The following is a 24,619-nucleotide window of genomic DNA, read 5'->3' as shown; positions in this document are numbered from 1 at the left end:
TTTCCCTGGTAGGCAGGAAACGAACCGTTGTCTGTCTTGTTTGTGTTTGTGATCTATTTTGGTTTGGTCTTTTTTTTTTTAAATAAAACTGATATTAAACTCAAAACATACAGAAATTACTCGATATAGTCAATGTTTAAAGCCTCCCAAAAACTTGGGGTAATAGGGCAGAACTTGTAGTTTCAATATATGAATGTGGTTCTAAGTCAGGTTTACACATAAACAAAGGAATATCACTGCAAAATTCAATCAAAAACTGTCTACATGATCCACACGGTGTTAAGAAATATTCTTCTTCCATCTCTGCACAAATTGCGGCTGCCTTGAATTTGTACTTGTTTGATGATACCGCCTTTAAAAACGCTACTTGCAAAGCGCAAGTCTTTAAAGACGGTCTTCTATTTTCCACGCTGCATCCTGTAATAGTTTCACCATCCACTGTTAATAGAGCTTCTCCGACTTTTTCCTTACTATAAGGACAATAGGAATTACCCCGGGCGTCGCGAGCAGACTCCATCAGGTTCTTGTTTGCTTCACTTGTTTCACCTGTTAAAGCATTAGGTCCTAAAGGCATTGCCTCATTGAAGCAGGCATAAGCAGTTGCATCTGCCTCTTTTATTGCTTCCATGATATGGAGCAGTGTGGTTTCCTAAAAGTAAAAGAAAATATTGAATTTTCTCCAGGTTTTTGGTGTCGGAGTTGTAGAATCAAGTTGTAGTATCTAGTAGCTTTTTTTTTATTTGCAATAAGATTTTTGATTTTGATTCGGTTTTACCTATATAATGAATACAATTTTCACTACAAGACTTCTGCCACAAAATTTATAAATATTATTAATGGATTTTCGACTCTCACTGCCGGGTCTTGGAATTTGGATTGGAATCATATCAAATTTTTGAACTCTCTGAGATTCCACAGCAGCTTGAACAAGTTTGATTTTTATTCGTAATTAACTAAAAAAATCAAGTCTTTCCTACCCGAAAGTAAGGACCGACACTAAAACCCAAAACGAACAGAAAATACTCCGCATATGAAAGGGGTCGTCCCCTCCTCAACGCCTCGCTCCCCACCCCAAAGTTTGACTCTCTCACAGCTTTTTTTTTAAAGAATAAAACACTCTAGCGTGAAGAGCGACGCGCTGAGGAGGGGACAGCCCCCCTCACATACGGAACAACCTCCGTTCGTTTCAAGTCCTAATTTCGCTCCCTACTTTCAGCTAAAAAAAACTTGTCTTTTTTAAGTTAATTTCTTAACTAAATCTGGACTGATGTGATTCATCGTCAAAACGCCAGGTTCGCTCGGGTGCCGCGCTACCTATTCACGGAATATTGATCTTAAAACAGCACAGGAATTCATCGAATTCCCGGGATTTCCCCGAAAATCTCGCAGAAATGGAGCAGCATAACAACGCTTGGGCCTAGGAGCGTAAAAGCTTTAAATCCGGCCGTAATTTTAGAGCCTTGTTTTTTCACATTTTGAACTGGATCAAGCTCATTTTCTGAATCCAGGTGATCATTCAGCATCACTCCTATGTCCACTATGTATTTTTTTTCGTCTGTGTGTGAAATTGTATAATAGGCGCTTTGCCTTATGTAGGTTAAAATGAGAAAAAATTCTTTTCAACTGATATTGAATTACTAGCCACAAAAATTATATAAGAAATTTTTTAGAGGTCTAAGTTTATGGAGCACATATCTACAATGCTGGTTTTTAGAATTGTGTAAAACTAGTGCTTTATTAAAACCTCAACGACTTTTCAGCTCCTAATCTGTTATTTGCTTCAGGTCTATTCTAAGTAATCTTTGCAGAGTTTAACAAACATTGGGTAGGCCTAATATTACGACCAAGTTTACTTTGTTAAAAATAGCCATTCACTTTTATTTGTCCATCACTAGTTAATTATATAAACTTGGAAAAAATAATTTTTTTTCATTTCAAGTATCATCTTTGCTATTTAGTCCCATTAGAAGAACCTTATTTTTTAAACTTAAATAGAAAATAGTTATTATTATAATAATTTATGACCAGTATCTAGTTTTACCGTTTTTTCACTTTCGCTTTTTTTGCTACTGGTAGGTTTTTCTGAGATTAACTCAACTTCTTCAGCTTGGAAAATTTATACTTATGCAAAAAATTTACATAAAGTTGAATAATTATTTTGACATCATCTTAAACAGCTCTCTTCCGATTTTCCAGTGTCATTCTAGAAGCAGGTAAAAAAGACTAGGGGATTTCCTTGGGTTTTCAGGCTTTTTTTTTTTTTTTCTTTGGGAGTTGTTTCTTGAAAAAAAATATTGGGAATGCTTCTCTTTATTATAGTGGGGTTTGTTCCTCCACAAAATTTATTGACAGTTTCTTGTGCTGTAATACAATGTTGTCAATTTCAACCGCACTTTGTATTTCTTGAACAGCTTGTTCTATTGTTTCGATATTTTTGCTATTAGCAATCGGTATAGTTTTGGGTTGAGCCCTTGCTTCAGGCATCAAGTAATCGAATGCTTCGGTCTACTTTTCTTGACATTTCTTCTTTGACGTCTTCTTTCTTATTTCTGTACTTCTCCAGGTGATCATAAAGAATTCCATTTCGTCTTATTAGATCATTATAATTTCATCGTTCTTTAAGTCCTAGAAGATAGATGGCTGCTTATATAACATTCAGTTCCTTAGTTTCTGGGTGGGGGATTTAAATCTGACTACTTATGGTTGCGATTAATCTTATTCTCTTAACATCTCCTCTAGACTTTGCTGTTCATGAAGCGTTCACCCAACGCCATAGCCACAATGTCTAAGGAAGTCAATCACCAGGCTATCTTTAAAAATTATATTTTAAGTCAAAATCAGATTTCTTATGGGATTGATTGGAGACCCGGGACTAATCTGAGATATTCTAGCATAGATGAACACAATAAAAAACCCAAGCGATTTATTGAATGCTCACGTAAATAATACAGGATTATACTTCGATGCAGGCAGGGTTACGATACTTTTAACATACAAGGGTCTGTAAATTGGTATTGAAAGGACTGACGCGCAACGAGTGTATTAACAGGAATATAAATGTCACTTGAGTCTAAACGTCTTCAAAACTGGGCTCTTTCCGAGCTGCTCATAATACATGACTAACTCCAAACGCTGGTACTTCAAGACTTAACTCCCAAAACAGTAATTCTACGCAGGTATATTCTTCTGATTTTCCTCTTGGATTTTTTGCTAAGAATTTTTATAGGTCTTTAGCCTTTTTCAAAGCTTATCCCACGCCTGGACTAGATTACTCTTATTTATGCGCCTTGCACTTAAATCGTTAACCTCAGACTTTTTACATTTTATTTCTACAGAAACGTGGTACCCAAAATTCGTATTGCCTAACAAAATATAATTCTATTATACTTTCTTGAGGATTTTATCCTTGGTTCAAGACAGCCTATTGTTTATTGCAATGGAACATTGTTTCTTTAATAGCTAACTTGTATTTACACTAGACAAATATTTTTTCGTTAATAGTAACATAAGTCTTTTTAATAAGTTGAAAAAACAATGTAACATTAGATCCAATATTTGTTGTTTTCGTTAATAGCGACATAAATTTGTCTTATCCAAAGCTATAAGAGAGTCCTTATATTATTATCATTTTAGCCATCTTCAGAGACATTTATTACGTAGTAAACCCGGTCCAGGCAGTCGCTGTAAAAAGTGAAACCAATGCACATTTCATGACTATTTTAATTAGGCTTGATAGGCCGTTATTTTGGTTGAGTTTTATTTAAAACTGAAACCGAAATTTTCTTAACTATTAGTCTGAAAGGACGGTTTATAATCTTTTATTTTTAATTTCGCTACATTCACAGTGAAAAAGGTTATATCCCAGAAACAAATACCAAAAGATAAAAAGTCTAAAAATGCTCATCTTGTCCTAGTCTTCCTAAATGATCTTTTCTAAAGCGACTACTGGGTAAATACTGAGGAATAATGGTTTATCACTATTGGCCGGGATAGATGTTTTAACTTTGATTTTTGTTTTCGATTTTTTGTATTACTTTATCCTCTTGATTTTTCCTCTTCTCTTATTCTGAAACAGGTATTTAACCCATGTTCATTCTATTGCAGAAAAACAAAATGTCAAAAAACTTCATGGCCTCTGTTGCCAGAAAAGAAGCCCTGTAGCTCCGATGTCCTTGAAGCTTCCAAATTTTGCTGACTGCACTCATAAACATAGTAAATTTCTTCGCGAATCCATGGTTCCTAAATTTTCAAAACGTTTGAGATTGTTGTGTCACAGTCAGAAAAAATATCATAAAAGTCACAGTCATAAAAGTCACTAACAAAATGGCACTTCTGTTATTATAACCCAAGTGTAATGATATCAAATAGCATGTGGTAACAAAGTGTTCATTCATTCATTCACTCATTCATTGCAACTCCAGTTCATTCATTGTGTTGTAATACGATGTGCCGTTTATGGCCTTTGACATCTGTCGCCCGAATGCTATTTTGGTTTTTTGTTTATTCCTTTCTGCAGTTGGATTTCTGAGGTTGAAACCAGCATTTCCGTATAATAATACAGCCATTGCATTTACAGTGAAAATGATATATCCCAGAAACAAAGACCACGAAACAAAAAATACCAAAATGCTCATCATCTCGTATTCTTCCTACGTGATCTTTTCTAAAGTGACCACTGGGTAAATACTGACGAATATGGTTTATCGCAGCAGCAATTGGTAGGCAGCAAAATGGTAGAAATTGGTATTGGTTAGATCGATTTTGCTGCAATTTTTGTGTTCGACATTTTAGTAATACTTTATTCTGGGCATTATTTTTCATCTCTTATTCTTATGTAGGCATTTAACCTTCTTTCATTCTTTTGCCGATAATGAAGTTGTCAAAAACTGTTCGTGACGTCTGTTTAATTGAACAAGAGCTCTTTAGTCCCACTGGCCTTGAATATTCTTAATTTTTGCGGGATTTTCTTTTTAACTATTGGCTGTGGTATATATAATTTGCTGCAATTTTGTTTTTGATTATTTGGTAATACTTGATTCTGAGCATCGTCTCTCATCTCTAATTCTTAAACTGGCATTTAACTTACCTTTAGTCCTTCGTTGATAACACTAACAAAATGGCACTGCTGTTATAACCCTAGTGTAATGATATCAAACAGCATGTTGTAACAAAGTGTTCATTCATTCATTCACTCATTCATTGCAACTCCAGTTCATTCATTGTGTTGTAATACGATATGCCGTTTATGTCCTTTGACATCTGTCGCCGGAATGCTATTCTGGTGTTTTGTTTATTCCTTTATGCAGTTGGATTTCTGAGGTTGAAACTAGCATTTCCGTATAATAATACCGCCATTGTATTTACAGTGAAAAATGATATATCCCAGAAACAAAGACTACGAAATAAAAATACTAAAATGCCCATCATCTTGGATTCTTCCTGCGTGATCTTTTCTAGAGTGATTACTGGGTAAATACTGAAGAATATGGTTTATTGTAGAAGCTATTGTTATGGTTAGATCGATATTGCTGCAATTTTTGGGTTGGACATGTTTGCAATACTGTAGTCTGGGCAATGTTTTTCATCTCTTATTCTTAAGTGGGTCTTTAGCGTTCTTTTATTCTTTCGCTGATAATAAAATTAGAAAAAACAGTTCCTGGCGTCTGTTTGATAGAACAAGAACTCTTTAGTTCCAATGTGCTTGAATCGTCTTAATTTTTATGGGATTTTCTTTTTAACTATTGGCTCTGGTATATATAATTTGCTGTAATTTTGTTTTGATGTTTTGATAATAATTGACTCTGAGCATCATCTCTCATCTATAATTCTTAAACTGGCATTTAACTCACCTTTATTCCTTTGTTGATAACACTAACAAAATGGCACAGCTGTTATAACCCTAGTGTAATGATATCAAATAGCATGTGATAACAAATTGTTCATTCATTCATTTACTCATTCATTGCAACTCCAGTTCATTCATTGTATTGTAATACGATGTGCCGTTTATGTCCTTTGACATCTGTCGCCGGAATGCTATTTTGGTGTTTTGTTTATTCCTTAATTTTTTTCGGAATTCTGTTTCTAAATATTGGCTGTGGTATATATAATTTTCTGCAATTTTGTTTTTGATTTTTTGGTAATACTTAATTCTGAGCATCGTTTCTAATCTCTAATTCTTGAACTGGCATTTAATTTACCTTTAGTCATTCGTTGATAATTTAAGGGTGCGCTTATATAAACCAATAATATGAAGTTTAATGGAGCTTCAAGTGTTTCAAATTTAGTAAATTGTTTACGAATAGTTGTTTTTTATATTTTACAAAATATCCTTCCCGTGGACTATAATCAGAATACTGTAATTACTGAAGCAACTATATAATCAGAAGCAACAGTAACAATATATTATATTAATATAGAATAATTATCAAATTACGATATATCATTCATCATGATCTTCGCTTCAAAGCCTAAATCAAAGTTCCATGTGCGGCAGAGTCACTAACAAAATGGCACTGCTGTTATAACCCTAATGTAATGATATCAAATAGTATGTGGTAACAAAGTGTTCATTCATTCATTCACTCATTCATTGCAACTCCAGTTCATTCACTGTGTTGTAATACGATGTACCGTTTATGTCCTTTGACATCTGTCGCCGGAATGCTATTTTGGTGTTTTCTTTATTCCTTTCTGTAGTTGAATTTCTGATGTTGAAACCAGCATATCTGTATAATAATACCGCCATTGTATTTACAGTGAAAAATGATATATCCCAGAAACAAAGACCACGAAACAAAAAATACCAAAATGCTCATCATCTCGTATTCTTCCTACGTGATCTTTTCTAGAGTGACCACTGGGTAAATACTGACGAATATGGTTTAACCCATGCCTCATCAAGGTTGAATTTTTAACTTTTTATAAAAATGGATTTTTTTTAATAAAATACCTAACAATATTGCAAGATTTAATTACATCTGCTGTCCAAATTTTGCTTAATTTATTTTCTCAATTGGTACATAAAAAAGTGTAGTTAAAACTGTTTTCAAAGTAAATACAACAACAATCCAAATTGAAAATGATGGATTTAGGAGATAAGAAAAGGAAAAAGGTATAAAGAACAAGAAGAAATAATGTTCAAAATTTTATTATTTAGAATATGAAAAAGAAAGCATTATAAAAGAAAGAAGTACAATTAATTATCAGATTAAGGTGGTAATGGCTGAGATAACGTGGCTTTTGAAGAGTCAGGAAATATTTTTCGACATTCCGATACAACTTGTAACAGAAACTGACTTTGTTCTTCGTCTTTTGTCAAACAGGAATTGAAGTCTTGGATTAATTTTACCCCTCTTTCAGCTGTGTCATTGACAACCTTAAAACCGTTCACTATTTTTTTTGCTTTTAAGTAATTTGCATTTTCAAACCATACATCAGGATCCGTATTTAAAAATTCTGTATCAATTTCAAATCTTTTGAAAAAATTTAGAGTTCGATGAGAAACAAAAAAAATCAATATCTTTGTCCAATAAATTATCCACTTGGTCGAGACTGAGTTTTGCTTTCACATCCCTATTATCACATGTTTTTTCATCAATTGGAATTAATTTTGGACGTTTTACAGCCATGTTTGTTTTCACACTTTTATCTACATTTTCATCAAAGAAAGAAAATGTGACTTGCTCAAAATTGAGGTACCGCAGATGATTTATCATTTTAGACAGTGCCTTGTCTGCAAGTTCTTTATCGATTTCTCTATATTTTACAAGAGAATTTTAAAATTGTAGGTGTTGGTCGGGGGCCAAAGTGGGCTTGAGGGCGTTGAACCGCGCTTTTACATAAATGTTTATTAAAAATAAACAAATGTGAGTGATAGTTTTTTCTTCTAAATTTGTTAATGTAAATTTATCCCAGAAAAGATATATTTTGATGCAGTAAATTGCCTTTGCCATCAATCTTATATGATGAATGGCTCCAGGTACTTTGAAAAAAGTGTCTTTTGGGGGAGTACGTCCTAAAACAATTAACGAAAGTTGAATAAATACTTTGTAATCATCCCTTTGCTGTCGGTTTTTTAATTGTTCCATAAGAAAAATTGATATTTCATCTGAATTCCCCATTTTATGTCTAATATTTTTATCTTCAATAGCAGTTTTGTATTTTGTCTTGTCTAACTTCGACCATCCAGTCTGAAACTTTTAAAAAATATTTGGGTGGGGGCCAGTTGTTGTGCCCATTTTTAAATCAAAAACTGATTTGAGAATAATTTCGAAAATATGGCGACGACATGATAAATAAAGAGGATTTTTCTCTATTAATTGCTCCAACAAAACGCAGGTTCCCTTGAGGCGACCAGTATTTACCGCAGTGGTATCAAAACACATTGCCTGGATTTTCTCAACTGCCCCCCACTATTCAACTGCTGCAAATACAGCTTTTGCCTGAGTAATTCCCATACCATTTTAAAGCTGAGGAACTCCTATCAACTGTTCTTTATCCCCACAACTAATCAAAACTGCTACCCTTTCTATATTTTCTTTACCCAAAATATCTGGAAGTAATTTTCCGTCCCAGGGCAAAACAGCTCCTTCTAAATCGGAATTTTTGAATCTACGTTTGATAAGTTCAGTCCTTTGTTTTCGGAATAGCTGTCTGCGAAGTCGTATTACACTTATACTTATAATTAAATTTTGTGAGTCAAAACCTAACGCCTCTGCAGTAGCTGATATTATTCGAACTGCGTCTCTATCAGAAATACTACATCTATCTAACAATAAAGATAATTTTTCGGTTATAATCTCTTCACTTCCTCTAGCGTACTTCTTTTTCTTTATTTCTGGTTCTCCATCCTCTGTGTCGGGAAAATTCACCTCCATATCTTCTTGTTCCTCTTCTGTTGATGTACTGCTTGCTGAAGATTCTAGTTGTGCAATGAAATTTACATCTTCAAAAAAAAGGAAAAAACTCATTAAACGGTAACAAGCAATAAGCCAAGCACTCACGGAATAGGTATCAAGTCGAATAATCTGAAGAGAAAAATAATAGGAAAACGTGAAAGAAATAGAGAAAAACTCTACTAACCTAATTCGTTTTGTGATTTTTCCAATCTCGCCATATCGCTGCTCGTCTCTTTTCTCTTCGTTTTTTTGCGTTCACAAAATCCATGTCAACGCCTCCCATTTAGCCAGGACTTCCCTTTTTTCTCTGGAGTAACGAAAACTGATTGTCTTCTTCAACAGGGTTTGTTAATGCATCCTCATGAGCAATTTCAAAGAGGTCATCATGGATTGACTTGTAAGCTTCTACGTTTTTATTTTAAGCTGTGCTTTTAGATCTGTTAGCTTTTTTTTGTAGTTTTCTCCACTCTTTGTACAGTTTTTCAAGCTTTACAACACAAACTTTAAAGTGTTTGGCTGGTATATTAGCTTTCTCCCAAAAAATGACAACTTCCTGTATTGTAAGTCTTGCAGCTTCTCTGGTGTTCAATTTCACTTGCCGTATATTATAAAATAAGCTGCGTAAAACTTGACAATTAGAGGGTAATTTACTGCCAGTGATTTGATGAGAGATGTGGCCAATCAAATGCACCATTTCTTTCTGCCTTGAACTCGAATCTGAACGAGCAAGGCCCGTTGACGCTGTAAAAGACATGTTCACTCAAACGTCACAAGAAAAAACTCACTAGAAGAGGGTTGATCAATAATGTTCACTGTATGAAAACCGAATATTAACTGAAGCGCTGTTATCTCTCCGCTACACTATTTAAAGAATGAGAAAACCCGTGGCATCTCAGGCAAGGACCAAAAAAGGAAGGACATGGTTTATGACAGTCCCTAAACCGTAACCCATAAACCCATAAACCGTGGTCCAAGAAAGGAGTAGTACAGATGCATAAGATATTAAAATAATAAAAACAATGCCTGAGTCTACTGTGTCAAGAGATAAAAAAAAGAAAAACCGATATCATTGACGCAGTATAATAAAGTAAAATTCAAATAAAAAGCTGGAATCAGATGTTAAAATAACATCTGACAGTTAAAAATACAAAGTTAAAAAAAACAGAAATAAATATATAATAGTAATATAAAACAATTAATAAGTTAATAAAAAGAAAATAGACACGACAGCAGAGTAACAGATAATAGATTTATTTAAATATAAGCGTTTAAACCAAAAAGTGGTTAGAGTAAAACTTGATTATAGTAACATATCCTATGAAATGAACTAAGCATAAAATTTCTAGGACAAATAGTTTTTATTTTATCAGGAAAAAACGGCGATTTTGTGCAAAAAAATAGTTTTTTCACATTTAATCTCGATGAGGCACGGGTTAACATTATCCGATTGAGCTAAATCTTTCCAAATCTTATTTTCTAGGCCAATGGAAAATATTAGGGGGGTCCCGCCAGCATTATAACGAAACTATTTTTTTACCTTATACCTTGTGACCACCCTACTGTCGATGTTCTGAAGGGTGGCGATTGCGACGGTTAATGTCCTGAAATGTCGATGTTATGACTGTCGATGTCCTGACGTGTTAACGTTATGTCGGATTTTGTCGATGTCTTGACGGTAGTGGTCCTGACGTGTCGATGTCTTGGCGTCGTCCCGAGTGAGTGTGGTAACTATTGTGGTGTTAGCCTGGTCACTGGTCACACTCTAGAAGGACTTCATGGTTGTATTGTTCATGTGACTTAATCTTCTAAAAAAATTTTTTAGGGATTTGAGAGCTACTATAGTGACTTTCGGGGACATTCTCCTATTTTATAGACTATAGGGTCAAAGTAGATTACTACTACTACTAACAATAAAGCAACGTAGCATATAGCCACTTGAGGTCAACACAGCTAAGCGCGCTTCTCTTCCATTCGAATCTATTCGAAGCCCCGCTCTTTAAACACTCCCAGGAAGTTCTAATTTCCCTTAGATAGATTTTATGACAACCTCCCTTTTTATCACAATTGACTGAACCACACTTTTCGTACATTCATTTTTTCGAACCACATTTTTCGTTATTCATTTTACCAATATTTTCATCTAGAATCCTTAAATCATTATCATAGCTAAAGTTTAGGGGACTTTTGATTCCCCATTTGATTCCGTGCTCTAACATTACCTATGCTGTGCTCCTTATGACAAAATCGATCAGAATGACCTTTGTAAATGGAAATTGAAAGCAACTTTGCTCAACTCCTGATTTATTATGAAACCAGCTGCTAATCTCATTTTCTGCCTTAAACAAAGAGTTACTCTTTCACATTGCACTAGTCATTTTCATCTCTTTCTCTGTCCTACCATACAAGGATAATACATTCGCTAAAGTTAGACCTTTGACTAGCTACAATGTGGCAACACGTCAATAAGGATTGTTGGTTATCTGTGATTTCGCTATATCAAATCAACAAGATCTATTTAGAATTTTCGAAATGTTTAGCATTCCATTCCCAGTGTCAAATACTTCGTATTTCTTTCAAATTGAAAATGAGTTCAAATTTTTTGGCTTTAGTTAAGATCAAACTAGATATTTACATGCAAATAAGAATGCTAAGAAAAAATATGATTTAGATGACACTTACATGCTCAACCTTACGAATTTAATTGACTTCAGCCAAATAAGGGTGCCAACAAACAACTTGGGACTTGCACTCTGAATTGTATTCTTCCATATCGTATTTTATTCTTCGTAATTGTATTTGAGAATGGTGCGTCTCTGTCAGAAAAAATAAAAAAATCACAGACAAAATGACACTACTGTTATTACCCTAGTGTAATGATATCACAGGTCGTGGTAACGATTCATTTATTCACTCATTCATTGCAATGCCAGTTCATTAATTGTGTTGTAATACGATATGCCGGCTATGTCCTTTGACATTTGTCATCGGAATGCTATTCTGGTGTTTTATTTATTCCTTTGTGCGGTAGGATTTATGACGATGACACCAGTACTTCTCTTAATTACTACTATAATTGCATTTAAAGTGAAAAATGATATATCCCATAAACAAAGACCACGAAACAAAAAATCTCAAAATGCCCATCATCTCGTATTCTCCATATATGATCATTTCTTGAGTGACCACTTGGTAAATACTGACGAATATTATTTATCTCAGAAGCTATCGGCTGGGGCAGATTTACTTTGTTCCAATTATTATTTTAGACATTTTAGTAATTGTCAACTATTGGCTGTGGTATATATATTTTTCTGCAATGTTTGTTTCTGATTTTTTGGTAATACTTTATTCTGAGCATCATTCCTCATCTCTTATTCAGGGCATGGCATGAAATATGAGACGTTAAACGTTGTATGTTAATTGTTTGACTTTCAAAAAAATGTACTGATACTTAGAATAACGAGAAATCCTTTATTTATTAACATAAAGTGAAATGGAATAGCTTCGAATATAAAAGACAAATGTGATTAAGGAATTATGTTCGAATTGATGACCATTATTGTCCAGACAACGCTGATAACGCGCACCAAGGGATTCGCAAACATCACGAAACAGGTCATTAGGAATATCGCGACATTGTCTTTCAATTTCCATTTTCAAAGCTTCAATTGTTCTTGGTTGGGTGCGATAAACTTTGTCTTTGAGATATCCCCACAAAAGAAGTCCAAGGGTGTCAGTTCCGGGGAACGTGCAGGATATTCAATGGCACCCCTTTGGCCAATCCATGTGTCTGGAAAAGCTGCATCGAGGTGAGCTCGTACATCGCGATGGTAGTGAGGAGGTGCACCATCTTGCTGAAAGTAAATTTCGCCGTCATCACCAAACATCTCAGACATTTGTGGACCAACAAACTCCTGAAGCAAGTTAAGATAGCTCTCACCAGTGACCGTTCTGTGAATAAAAAATGGCCCTATGATGCCAGTGCAGATATCCCACACCACACTGTTACTCCTGGCCAGTTGACATGGTGTTCAAGTGTTACATGAGGATTTACAGGAGCCCAGTACGTGCAATTATGGCGATTAATGGTGCTATTTAATTTAACGGTTGCCTCGTCGCTCCAAAAAATTTTTTGTGGAAACCCTGCATCTTCTTCACATTTTGCCAGATACCATTCACAAAATTCAACTTGCCGGTCAGGATCGTCTTCGTTTTGGTTAGGAATTGGTGTTGGAATGTAGCTTTTCCAATGCAGACGCTTCATGATACGACGGACGCTATCTTTTGAGATGTTTGTTTCCCAAGCAGTTTGTCTAAGTGATTTCTGTGGTGGTTGTAAAAGTGTTTCCTGCACCTTCTCTTCTTTTCCTGGGCTCGTGGATGGCCGTAGTCGTCCAGAACGGTTCTTGTTGACGTTCTGAATGGTTCCCTCTGCTTCAAATTTCTCTTTGATGCGAGCAATGGTCCGGCGCGTTGGTGGTGATCTTGAGAATTCCGTTCTGAATCGTCTTTGCACTTCAATGGTGTTTTCGGTCTTCCAATAACATTTCAGGACAAACTTCCTCTCTTCAAAGCTAAGTTGATTTCCTGCCATTCTGGGGTTCACACCTCACACATACGAAGATAACAAAATCTCATAAAAATAAATTGAGTTCACTTTTTTCATCTAGTAATACCTGTATTATGTGTTATGTTCTAGACTCCGCACATTTTTGTCTCGTTCCTTTTATTTTATCTGTTCTTGCCCGGGGGGTTGTTTTATTTGTTCATCATTTAGGCTACATTGGGAATTGTAAACGATACAATTTTGCCGTAAAAAGAGTACTTTTGGGCCGATTATATTGATGCCCGTAGTTATTAATGGAGTTTAAACTGTCGTTTATGCTGTAACGAGCCAAAAACGTTCTTTTATAGTTATTGTTCAAACATCATGTAACGTAAACTCTATTTTATAGATTGGATTCCTTTTTTGTGTGTGTATTAGTTTAACAGCATATGGTTCCTATTCATGTCCTAGGTACGAAGAATAACCATATATCATTTCTGTCATGAATAACTTCCTTCCTTTTGAGATTCGTTTAAAAACATAAGCAGCATTTATGAAACCTCTTTGATGTTTTACTTTGGTCTAGTTATTTGATAGATAAGATTCTAAATGAGATTCAATCTTGAAATTTTTTTATATAAGATTATGTTTATTTTCACTCAATTGATCACTTGGAAGATATTTACCTTTTGGCACAATGTTTAACAACGGTTTGATCTTTAGTAAAATAGTTGGGAAAGTGTTAATCTAATTTAATTCATATACAACTTTACACTGAGTTTCTTATAGATAAGGTCGGTCTTCAATATAATGCGTTTTTATATATTCCACTGTCCGGTTGGATTTCTGAGGTTGCCCCAGCATGTCCCTGTAATAATGACACCCCTCACATTCTGGGGGGTTTGAATAGAGGATTTTGACCCAGGGCTAGTAATCCATATGAAGGCGTTTAGCCAATTGTTCGGGGGGGGGGTAAATGTGATTACTTGTTGTTGTGATTAATCTTATTATTTTAACATCTTCCCCAGACTCCGCTGTTTAAGAATCGTTCATACAACGCCATAGCCACAAGATCTAAGGAAGTCAAGTACCAGGCTATCTTTCAAAGTTATATCTTAAGTTGAAATCATATTTCTCATGGGAGAGATTGGAGACACGGGACTAATATGAGATACACTAGCTAAGGTGAACACAATTAAAAATACAAGATATTATTTTAATACTCACACAATTGACACAGAAGTAAAATTAAATGCAGACAGGTTTACTATACTTTTGTACTATGTTGGTGTGTAATTTGACAGTTAAAGAAATGACGGACAACCAGTCTATTAACACGAATATAAATGTCACTTGAGACTAAAGATCTTCAAGATTTGGCTCTTACATCGCTGGTCATAATACATGACTAACTCCAAACGCTGGTACTTCAAGACTAACTTCTAAAACATTAATTCTACTAAGGTATATTCTCCTGATTTTCCTCTTGTAGTTTGTTGCTAAAAACTTGTATAGGTCTTTGGCTTTTTTTAAAGCCTGTCCCACGCCTGGACTAGACGACTCTTATTTATGCGCAATGTACTTAAATCGTTGAACTCAGACTTAATATGTTTTTTTTCCACAGAAACGTACCCAAAATTTTTATTGTCTAATAAAATATAACTATATTATATTTTCTTGAGGATTTTTTCATCGCTTTAAGACAACCTTTTATTTATTGCATCGTAAATTGTTTCTTTAATAGGTAACTTTATTTACACTAGCAAAACAATTTTTCGTTAATAGCGACATAAGTTTCTTTTTAATAAGTTGAAAAAACGGTGTAACACTAGATCCAATATTTGTTGTTTTCGTTAATAGCGACATAAATTTGTCTTATCCAAAGCTAACAGACAGTCCTTATTGTCGTTTAGGCGATATTCAGAGGAATTTATTACGTAGTAAACCCGGTCTAGTCGGTCACTGTAAAAAGTGAAACCAATGCATATTTTGTGACTTTTAATTAGGCGTGATATGCCGGGATTTTAGTTGAGGTTTATTTAAAAATGAGCCCGACGTTTTCTTAACTAATAGTTTGAAAGGGGTGCTTATACTTTCAGATTTTTAATTACGTTACATATTATTCTTCCAATGTCATCATCAGTTCAATTATGTCATCATCATTAAGTTTCCATAATTGAACTCTTTAATTTTTAATTACACTTCATTTTACAAATTTGACTGACTTTTAGGCAACTACCATATGTTAGAAATTTCATACACTCCTGACTACTTCATGACACCTGTGCTTGCATTTAGGTTACTTAAAATTCCTTCACCCAACTTGTGTTCTTCTACTAGTTATGTTACTAATATTTGCATGATTGGATTTTAAATATTCTCTCCCTTCACCTAATACTAAAATGATACCTTCACTTAACTTATGGGATATGAAACTAAACTCTAATCAGTAAACTTTTTCTATATAGACCACAACATATATAAGAGCGAATGAACATACATGATAAATAATCTTTTCAAGAGTGACCACTGGGTAAATACTGACGAATAATGTTTATCACTACAGCTATTGGCCGGGATAGATTTTTATCGCTTTAATTTGCTGTATTGATATGTGCCGCGCTGGATAATTTGATAAAGGTTAAAATAATTACTTTGTTCGAAGAGGGGGTGGTCTGGTATATAATAGGGTTAGTAGGAGTGATGGGGTAATCCTCAATAAATTCTCATATCATTCCCACTATTGTTTGTTCTCCTGGAAAAACGGTTTCCATCATTGGGGGGGGGGGGGGTTGGGCCGTAATTGTTTTGTGAACGGCATGATCATGCAATGTGGCCTAGGCGGTTACAGATGTAACACCTTATTGGCTGTAAAGTGTTTAAATGCCTTGTTTCCCTGGTAGGCAGGAAACGAACCGTTGTTTGTGTTGTTGGTGTTTGTGATCTATTTTGGTTTGGTCTTTTTTTTTTTTAAATAAAACTGATATTCAACTCAAAACATACAGAAATTACTCGATTTAGTCAATGTTTAAAGCCTCCCAAAAACTTGGGGTAATAGGGCAGAACTTGTAGTTTCAATATATGAATGTGGTTCTAAGTCAGGTTTACACATAAACAAAGGAATATCACTGCAAAATTCAATCAAAAACTGTCTACATGATCCACACGGTGTTAAGAAATATTCTTCCATCTCTGCACAAATTGCGGCTGCCTTGAATTGGTACTTGTTTGATGATACCGCCTTTAAAAACGCTACTTGCAAAGCGCAAGTCTTTAAAGACGGTCTTCTATTTTCCACGCTGCATTCTGTAATAGTTTCACCATCCACTGTTAATAGAGCTGCTCTGACTTTTTCCTTACTATAAGGACAATAGGAATTACCCCGGGCGTCGCGAGCAGACTCCATCAGGTTCTCGTTTGCTTCACTTGTTTCACCTGTTAAACCATTAGGTCCTAGAAGCATTGCCTCATTGAAGCAGGCATAAGCAGTTGCATCTGACTCCTTTATTGCTTCCATGATACGGAGCAGTGGGGTTTTCTAAAAGTACAAGAAAATATTGAATTTTCTCCAGGTTTTTGGAGTCGGAGTTGTAGAATCAAGTTGTAGTATCTAGTAGCTTTTCTTTTTTATTTGCAATACGATTTTTGATTTTGATTCGGTTTTAACTATATAATGACTACAATTTTCACTACAAGACTTCTGTCACAAAATTTATAAATATTATTAATGGATTTTCGACTCTCACTGCCGGATCTTGGAATTTGTATTGGAATCAGATCAAATTTTTGAACTCTCTGAGATTCCACAGAAGCTTGAACAAGTTTGATTTTTATTCGTAATTAACTAAAAAAATCAAGTCTTTCCTACCCGAAAGTAAGGACCGACACTAAAACCCAAAACGAACAGAAAATACTCCGCATATGAAAGGGGTCGTCCCCTCCTCAACGCCTCGCTCCCCCCCCCAAAGTGTGACTCTCTCACAGCTTTTTTTTTAAATAATAAAACACTCTAGCGTGAATAGCGACGCGCTGAGGAGGGGACAGCCCCCTCACATACGGAACAACCTCCGTTCGTTTCAAGTCCTAATTTCGCTCCCTACTTTCAGCTAAAAAAAACTTGTTTTTTTAAGTTAATTTCTTAACTAAATCTGGACTGATGTGATCCATCGTCAAAACGCCAGGTTCGCTCGGGTGCCGCGCTACCTATTCACGGAATAGTGATCTTAAAACAGCACAGGAATTCCTCGAATTTTGGGGATTTCCCCGAAAATCTCGCAAAAATGGAGCGGCAACAACGCTTGGGCCTAGGAGTGTAAAAGCTTTAAATCCGGCCGTAATTTTAGAGCCTTGTTTTTTCACATTTTGAACTGGATCAAGCTCATTTTCTGAATCCAGGTGATCATTCAGCATCACTCCTATGTCCACTATGTATTTTTTTTGTCTGTGTGTGAAATTGTATAATAGGCGCTTTGCCTTATGTAGGTTAAAATGAGAAAAAATTCTTTTCAACTGATATTGAATTACTAGCCACAAAAATTATATAAGAAATTTTTTAGAGGTCTAAGTTTATGGAGCACATATCTACAATGCTGGTTTTTAGAATTGTGTAAAACTAGTGCTTTATTAAAACCTGACCTTGCTTTAGTTTCTTAGATCTTCCAACGACTTTTCAGCTCCTAATCTATTATTTGCTTCGGCTCTATTTTCAGTAATTTTTGCAGAGTTGAACAAACATTGGGTAATATTGTGGCCAAGTTTATTTTGTTAAAAACAGCCATTCACTTTTATTGGTCCATCACGAGTTAATTACATAAACTTTGAAAAAATATTTTTTTTTCATTTCAAGTATCATCTTTGCTATTTAGTCCCATTAGAAGAACCCCTTATTTTTTAAACTTAAATAGAAAATAGTTATTATTGTAATAACTTATGACCAGTATCTAGTTTTACCGTTTTTTCACTTTCGCTTTTTTTGCTACTGGTAGGTTTTTCTGAGATTAACTCAACTTCTTCAGCTTGGAAAATTTATCCTTATGCGAAAAATTGAAATAAATTTTAATAAATATTTTTACATCATCTTAAACCGCTCTCTTCCGATTTTCCAGTGTAATTCTAGCAGCATGTAAAAAAGACTCGGGGATTTCCTTGGGTTTTCAGGCTTTTTTTTTTTTTTTTTTTTTATTGGGGAGTTGTTTTTTGAAAAAAAATCTTGGGAATGCTTCTCTTGATTATAGTGGGGTTTGTTCCTCCACAAAATTTATTGACAGTTTCTTGTGCTGTAATACATTGTTGTCAATTTCAACCGCAAGTAGAACCCTATCAGAAGGTTGTGACGGGGCTCCTTATATGGGCATAGAATACTGACGGGGCACCAAATATGGGCATAGAGTCATTAGGGAGAATGATTACGTAATGGGGTCAATGACCTCTTTTTCCAAGATCGATTTATTTGTTGTTTCTATGTGTAATAACTCCGGGACGAAGGTTGCACATGTGCATTGAATTCTAACGGGAACAATGTTATTGATCTAGGACTCGAGGGAGAAGTGAATTTCCGAGAACTTGATTGCGTAATCGATCGCGAATGTCATGGTGTCCAGGAATAGTATTTGTTGTTGTTTTGGTCATGTACATGCTCGAGGCGAATGTCATGGTGTCCAGATATAGTGTTTGTTGTTGTTGCTCTCGCCAATGTTATGACTTTCCCGGAAACAGTTAGATCACGTGTTTCCTTCTCAGCCAATCAGCGAGTCGGATACATCCTCCTTCTCAGCCAATCAGAGGCCTGCTTACATATTAGCGGCGGGGTGATTATAAAGAAAGGATTTTTGCTAGAGTTTTATTAGTATGTCTGTTCTTATGGTTTTTGTAAGTGAGAATGAAAAAACAGGAATTTCGTCACATTTATGTATGTTTTCATGGATGATTATGTGTTTTGGTTGATTTATTTGATATGAGTTCCCAGGAAAACAGTTAGATCACATGTTTCCTTCTCAGCCAATCAGCGAGTCGGCTACATCCCCCTTCTCAGCCAATCAGCGAGTCGGTTACATATTAGCGGCGGAGGGAATATAAGGAAAGGGTTTTTTTTGCTAGAGTTTTATTAGTCTGTGAATAGAATTCAAAGGAGTGAGAAGAACAGTTTGACTTTACTCATTTGGATATATATTTGTGTGTGTGTTGATGATGACGAGAGGAATGTTTACCCTATTAGAAGTTGATAGTGGAGTTGATGATAATAATACAAGAGCACCAAACATTGCGGTGGAAATCACGAAAGGTACACGTCTATGTCTGGAATGGGATGCAGTATATGCAAGATATGTGATATCCTTGAGCAAATTTAAAATGGAGGATCAATTATGTTTCGCCGCAAAAGTTGATATAGCACATGTGAATAGACTTCAATGTTCTTTAAATGCATTGGTGAAACATATTGAAGACAATAAACAGTATCGCTAATTGTACATGCTCTGTATTATTGATGTTGTTGTTGTTGTAATTATTCAATAAAATTGTTCCGAAATCGGAAATGTTTTCTTTCTTTTCTGGTCAGGTTAGGCTAACGAATCAGGGTCAGTCTAGAGTGAATCCAAATGATTTACCACCACTAGTGGTTCACGTCAGATGCCTATACACCGAAGAAGAATAAATCTAAAGTGAAGATTTAAATACGTTATTGTATATATATGCATTATATTAATAAACAAAAATTAACAAAAAAAAAAAAAAAATATTCAGTTATTTAATCTAATGTGATATTTATCACGCTTTTTATATACTCTATCTCAGGAGGTTCAATTATTTTAACCTCCTCCTCTATAGGTATGATATCTATGAGCGAAGGTCTCTCCTCAGATTGAGACACCTCCGTATATAAATCGGTTCGCACTCTAATTATATGGTTCACTAGTCGTTCTGAAGACCTATGTCGCAATAGATCCTCTGTTTCACATGTACATAGGAGGAGCTCTTCCTCCTCCTCCGGTGTAATGACGATATCACTATTCTCATTACATGCAGCTAGAAGCTCTTCCTCTTCCTCGTATGTAAGCCCCCACACATGCCACTCATCCTAAAAAAGATTGAGAACGCTATGGTAAAAATATAAATACAAATTTAAACAATGTTGTGGGAGAATGGTTCTTGGAAATTTTCGGTTTGATTTTGAAATAAGAAATTTTAAAAAACATGAAATTTTTGAAATTAAAAACGAACAAAAATTAATTAAAAAACTCCGAAAAATATGTTTTCAAAGAAAAGTAAAGGTCATTTTAAACTTAAGCTCAGCAGATGCAAATACCTTTTAAAATTTAAAACTTGAAACGACCAGAAATTACTATTAAAGAATAAATGAAACCAAAACGAACAGCTATGACTGAGTTTATATTTTAGTTTCAAGAAGCAAAAGTAGTTAATACTTCCCTGGATTTGACTTATAAAGCTGGAAACGTAAAGTGAGATTTATGAAAATACACAAATGTAATTTTTATTTTCTAGGATAAATACGGAACTATGCTTGAATCTTACGATTATTCTTATACTTTAGTTCCATGATGAAAAAGCAAGTTAACATTTTCGTAGAGACGATATGTAAACCTAGACATAAAGTAGGATCTTCAAAAATACAAAATATAATTTTTATTTTTGACTTAATTTTTTAAGAAAAGTGTTAAATTTTCATTGAAAGCTACGACTGAGTTTATATTTTAGTTTCAAGAGGCTAAAGCAGTTAACACTTACCTGGAAGCTCGAAACGTAAAGTGAGATTTTGGAAAATGCAGAAATTTAATAATGGTTCTAGGAAATTTTCGGTTTGATTTGAAATATGAAATTTTTAAAAACATGAAATTTTTGCAATTAAAAACGAACAAAAATTAATTAAAAACTTTCCGAAAAATATGTTTTCAAAGAAAAGTAAAGGTCATTTTAAACTTAAGCTCAGCAGATGCAAATACCATTTAAAATTTAAACTCGAAACGATCAGAAATTACTATTAAAGAATAAATGAAACCAAAACGAACAGCTATTACTGAGTTTATATTTTAGTTTCAAGAAACAAAAGTAGTTAATACTTCCCTGGATTTGACTTATAAAGCTGGAAACGTAAAGTGAGATTTATGAAAATGCACAAATGTAATTTTTATTTTCTACGATAAATACGGAACTATGCTCGAATCTTACGATTATTCTTATACTTTACTTCCATGAAGAAAAAGCAAGTTGACATTCTCGTAGAGACGATATGTAAACCTAGACATAAAGTAGGATCTTCAAAAATACAAAATATAATTTTTATTTTTGACTTAATTTTTTAAGAAGAGTCCTTAAGTTACATTTGCGTTTATATTTTAGTTTCAAGAGGCTAAAGCAGTTAACACTTACCTGGAAGCTCGAAACGTAAAGTGAGATTTTGGAAAATGCAGAAATTTAATAATGGTTCTAGGAAATTTTCGGTTTGATTTGAAATATGAAATTTTTAAAAACATGAAATTTTTGCAATTAAAAACGAACAAAAATTAATTAAAAACTTTCCGAAAAATAAGTTTTCAAAGAAAAGTAAAGGTCATTTTAAACTTAAGCTCAGCAGATGCAAATACCATTTAAAATTTAAACTCGAAACGATCAGAAATTACTATTAAAGAATAAATGAAACCAAAACGAGCAGCTATGACTGAGTTTATATTTTAGTTTCAAGAAACAAAAGTAGTTAATACTTCCCTGGATTTGACTTATAAAGCTGGAAACGTAAAGTGAGATCTATGAAAATGCACAAATGTAATTTTTATTTTCTACGATAAATACGGAACTATGCTCGAATCTTACGATTATTCTTATACTTTAGTTCCATGAAGAAAAAGCAAGTTACTATTAGAGAATAAATGAAACCAAAACGAACAGCTTTGACTGAGTTTATATTTTAGTTTCAAGAAGCAAAAGTAGTTAATACTTCCCTGGATTTGACTTATAAAGCTGGAAACGTAAAGTGAGATTTATGGAAATGCACAAATGTAATTTTTATTTTCTAGGATAAATACGGAACTATGCTCGAATCTTACGATTATTCTTATACTTTAGTTCTATGAAGAAAAAGCAAGTTACTATTAGAGAATAAATGAAACCAAAACGAACAGCTATGACTGAGTTTATATTTTAGTTTCAAGAAGCAAAAGTAGTTAATACTTCCCTTGATTTGACTTATAAAGCTGGAAACGTAAAGTGAGATTTATGTAAATGTACAAATGTAATTTTTATTTTCTAGGATAAATACGGAACTATGCTCGAATCTTACGATTATTCTTATACTTTAGTTCTATGAAGAAAAAGCAAGTTACTATTAGTGAATAAATGAAACCAAAACGAACAGCTTTGACTGAGTTTATATTTTAGTTTCAAGAAGCAAAAGTAGTTAATACTTCCCTTGATTTGACTTATAAAGCTGGAAACGTAAAGTGAGATTTATGGAAATGCACAAATGTAATTTTTATTTTCTAGGATAAATACGGAACTATGCTCGAATCTTACGATTATTCTTATACTTTAGTTCCATGAAGAAAAAGCAAGTTACTATTAGAGAATAAATGAAACCAAAACGAACAGCTATGACTGAGTTTATATTTTAGTTTCAAGAATCAAAAGTAGTTAATACTTCCCTGGATTTGACTTATAAAGCTGGAAACGTAAAGTGAGATTTATGGAAATGCACAAATGTAATTTTTATTTTCTAGGATAAATACGGAACTATGCTCGAATCTTACGATTATTCTTATACTTTAGTTCCATGAAGAAAAAGCAAGTTACTATTAGAGAATAAATGAAACCAAAACGAACAGCTTTGACTGAGTTTATATTTTAGTTTCAAGAAGCAAAAGTAGTTAATACTTCCCTGGATTTGACTTATAAAGCTGGAAACGTAAAGTGATTAACGTAAAGATTTTGGAAAATGTAGAAATTTAATTTTTATTTTCTACGATAAATACGGAACTATGCTCGAATCTTAAGATTATTCATATACTATAGTTCCATGAAGGTAAAGCAAGTTGACATTTTCATAGAGACGGCATGTAAACTTAGACATAAAGTAGGATTTTGAAAAAATCACAAATGTAATTTTAATTTTGACACAATTTTTGAAGAAAAGTCCTAAATTTTGATCGAAAGCTATGATTGAGTTTATATTTTAGTTTCAAGAAGCAAAAGTAGTTAATACTTCCCTGGATTTGACTTATAAAGCTGGAAACGTAAAGTGGGATTTTTGAAAATGCACAAATGTAATTTTTATTTTCTACGATAAATACGGAACTATGCTTGAATCTTACGATTATTCTTATACTTTAGTTCCATGATGAAAAAGCAAGTTAACATTTTCGTAGAGACGATATGTAAACCTAGACATAAAGTAGGATCTTTCAAGAAAAATACAAAATATAATTTTTATTTTGACTTAATTTTTTAAGAAAAGTGTTAAATTTTGATCGAAAGCTATGATTGAGTTTATATTTTAGTTTCAAGAAGCTAAAGCAGTTAACACTTGCCTGGAAGCTCGAAACGTAAAGTGAGATTTCGGAAAATGTAGAAATTTAATTTTTACTTTATGCGACAAATTCAGAATTCTGATCGAACCTTACGATTATGCTTATACTTTAGCTCCATGAAGGTAGAGCAAGTTGACATTTCCTTTAGAGTCGACATGTAAACCTAGACATATAGAAGGATTTTGAAAAAATAACAAATATAATTTTAATTTTTGACACAATTTTTGAAGAAAAGTCCTAAATTTTGGTCGAAAACTATGACTGAGTTTATATTTTAGTTTCAAGAAGCAAAAGTAGTTAATACTTCCCAGGATTTGACTTATAAAGCTGGAAACGTAAAGTGAGATTTATGAAAATGCACAAATTTAATTTTTACTTTATACGATAAATTCAGAATTCTGATCGAACCTTACGATTATTCTTATACTTTAGTTCCATGAAGGTAGAGCAAGTTGACATTTCATTTAGAGACGACATGTAAACCTAGACATATAGCAGAATTTTGAAAAAATCACAAATTTAATTTTAATTTTTGACTCAATTTTTAAAGAGGAGTCCTAAGTTACATTTGCGTTTATATTTTAGTTCCAAGAAGCTATAGCCTTTTAACACTTACTTAAAGTGAACAGGTAAACTTA

General features: G+C 33.9%; 1 pseudogene; it reads right to left on the bottom strand.

Annotated features, from left to right (window-relative positions):
- Nucleotides 1–16,342: 16,342 nt before the first annotated feature.
- Nucleotides 16,343–16,932, bottom strand: LOC148940404 (cytidine deaminase pseudogene; annotated as a pseudogene).
- Nucleotides 16,933–24,619: the final 7,687 nt, after the last annotated feature.

Source organism: Artemia sp. Qi Xiang Cuo, chromosome 19 (assembly GCF_049724085.1).
Source record: "Artemia sp. Qi Xiang Cuo chromosome 19, ASM4972408v1, whole genome shotgun sequence".
In the NCBI taxonomy this organism is placed as follows: Eukaryota; Metazoa; Arthropoda; class Branchiopoda; order Anostraca; family Artemiidae; genus Artemia; species Artemia sp. Qi Xiang Cuo.
The sequence above is the reverse complement of the archived record's forward strand: the minus strand, read 5'-3'. Positions and strand labels throughout refer to the sequence as shown.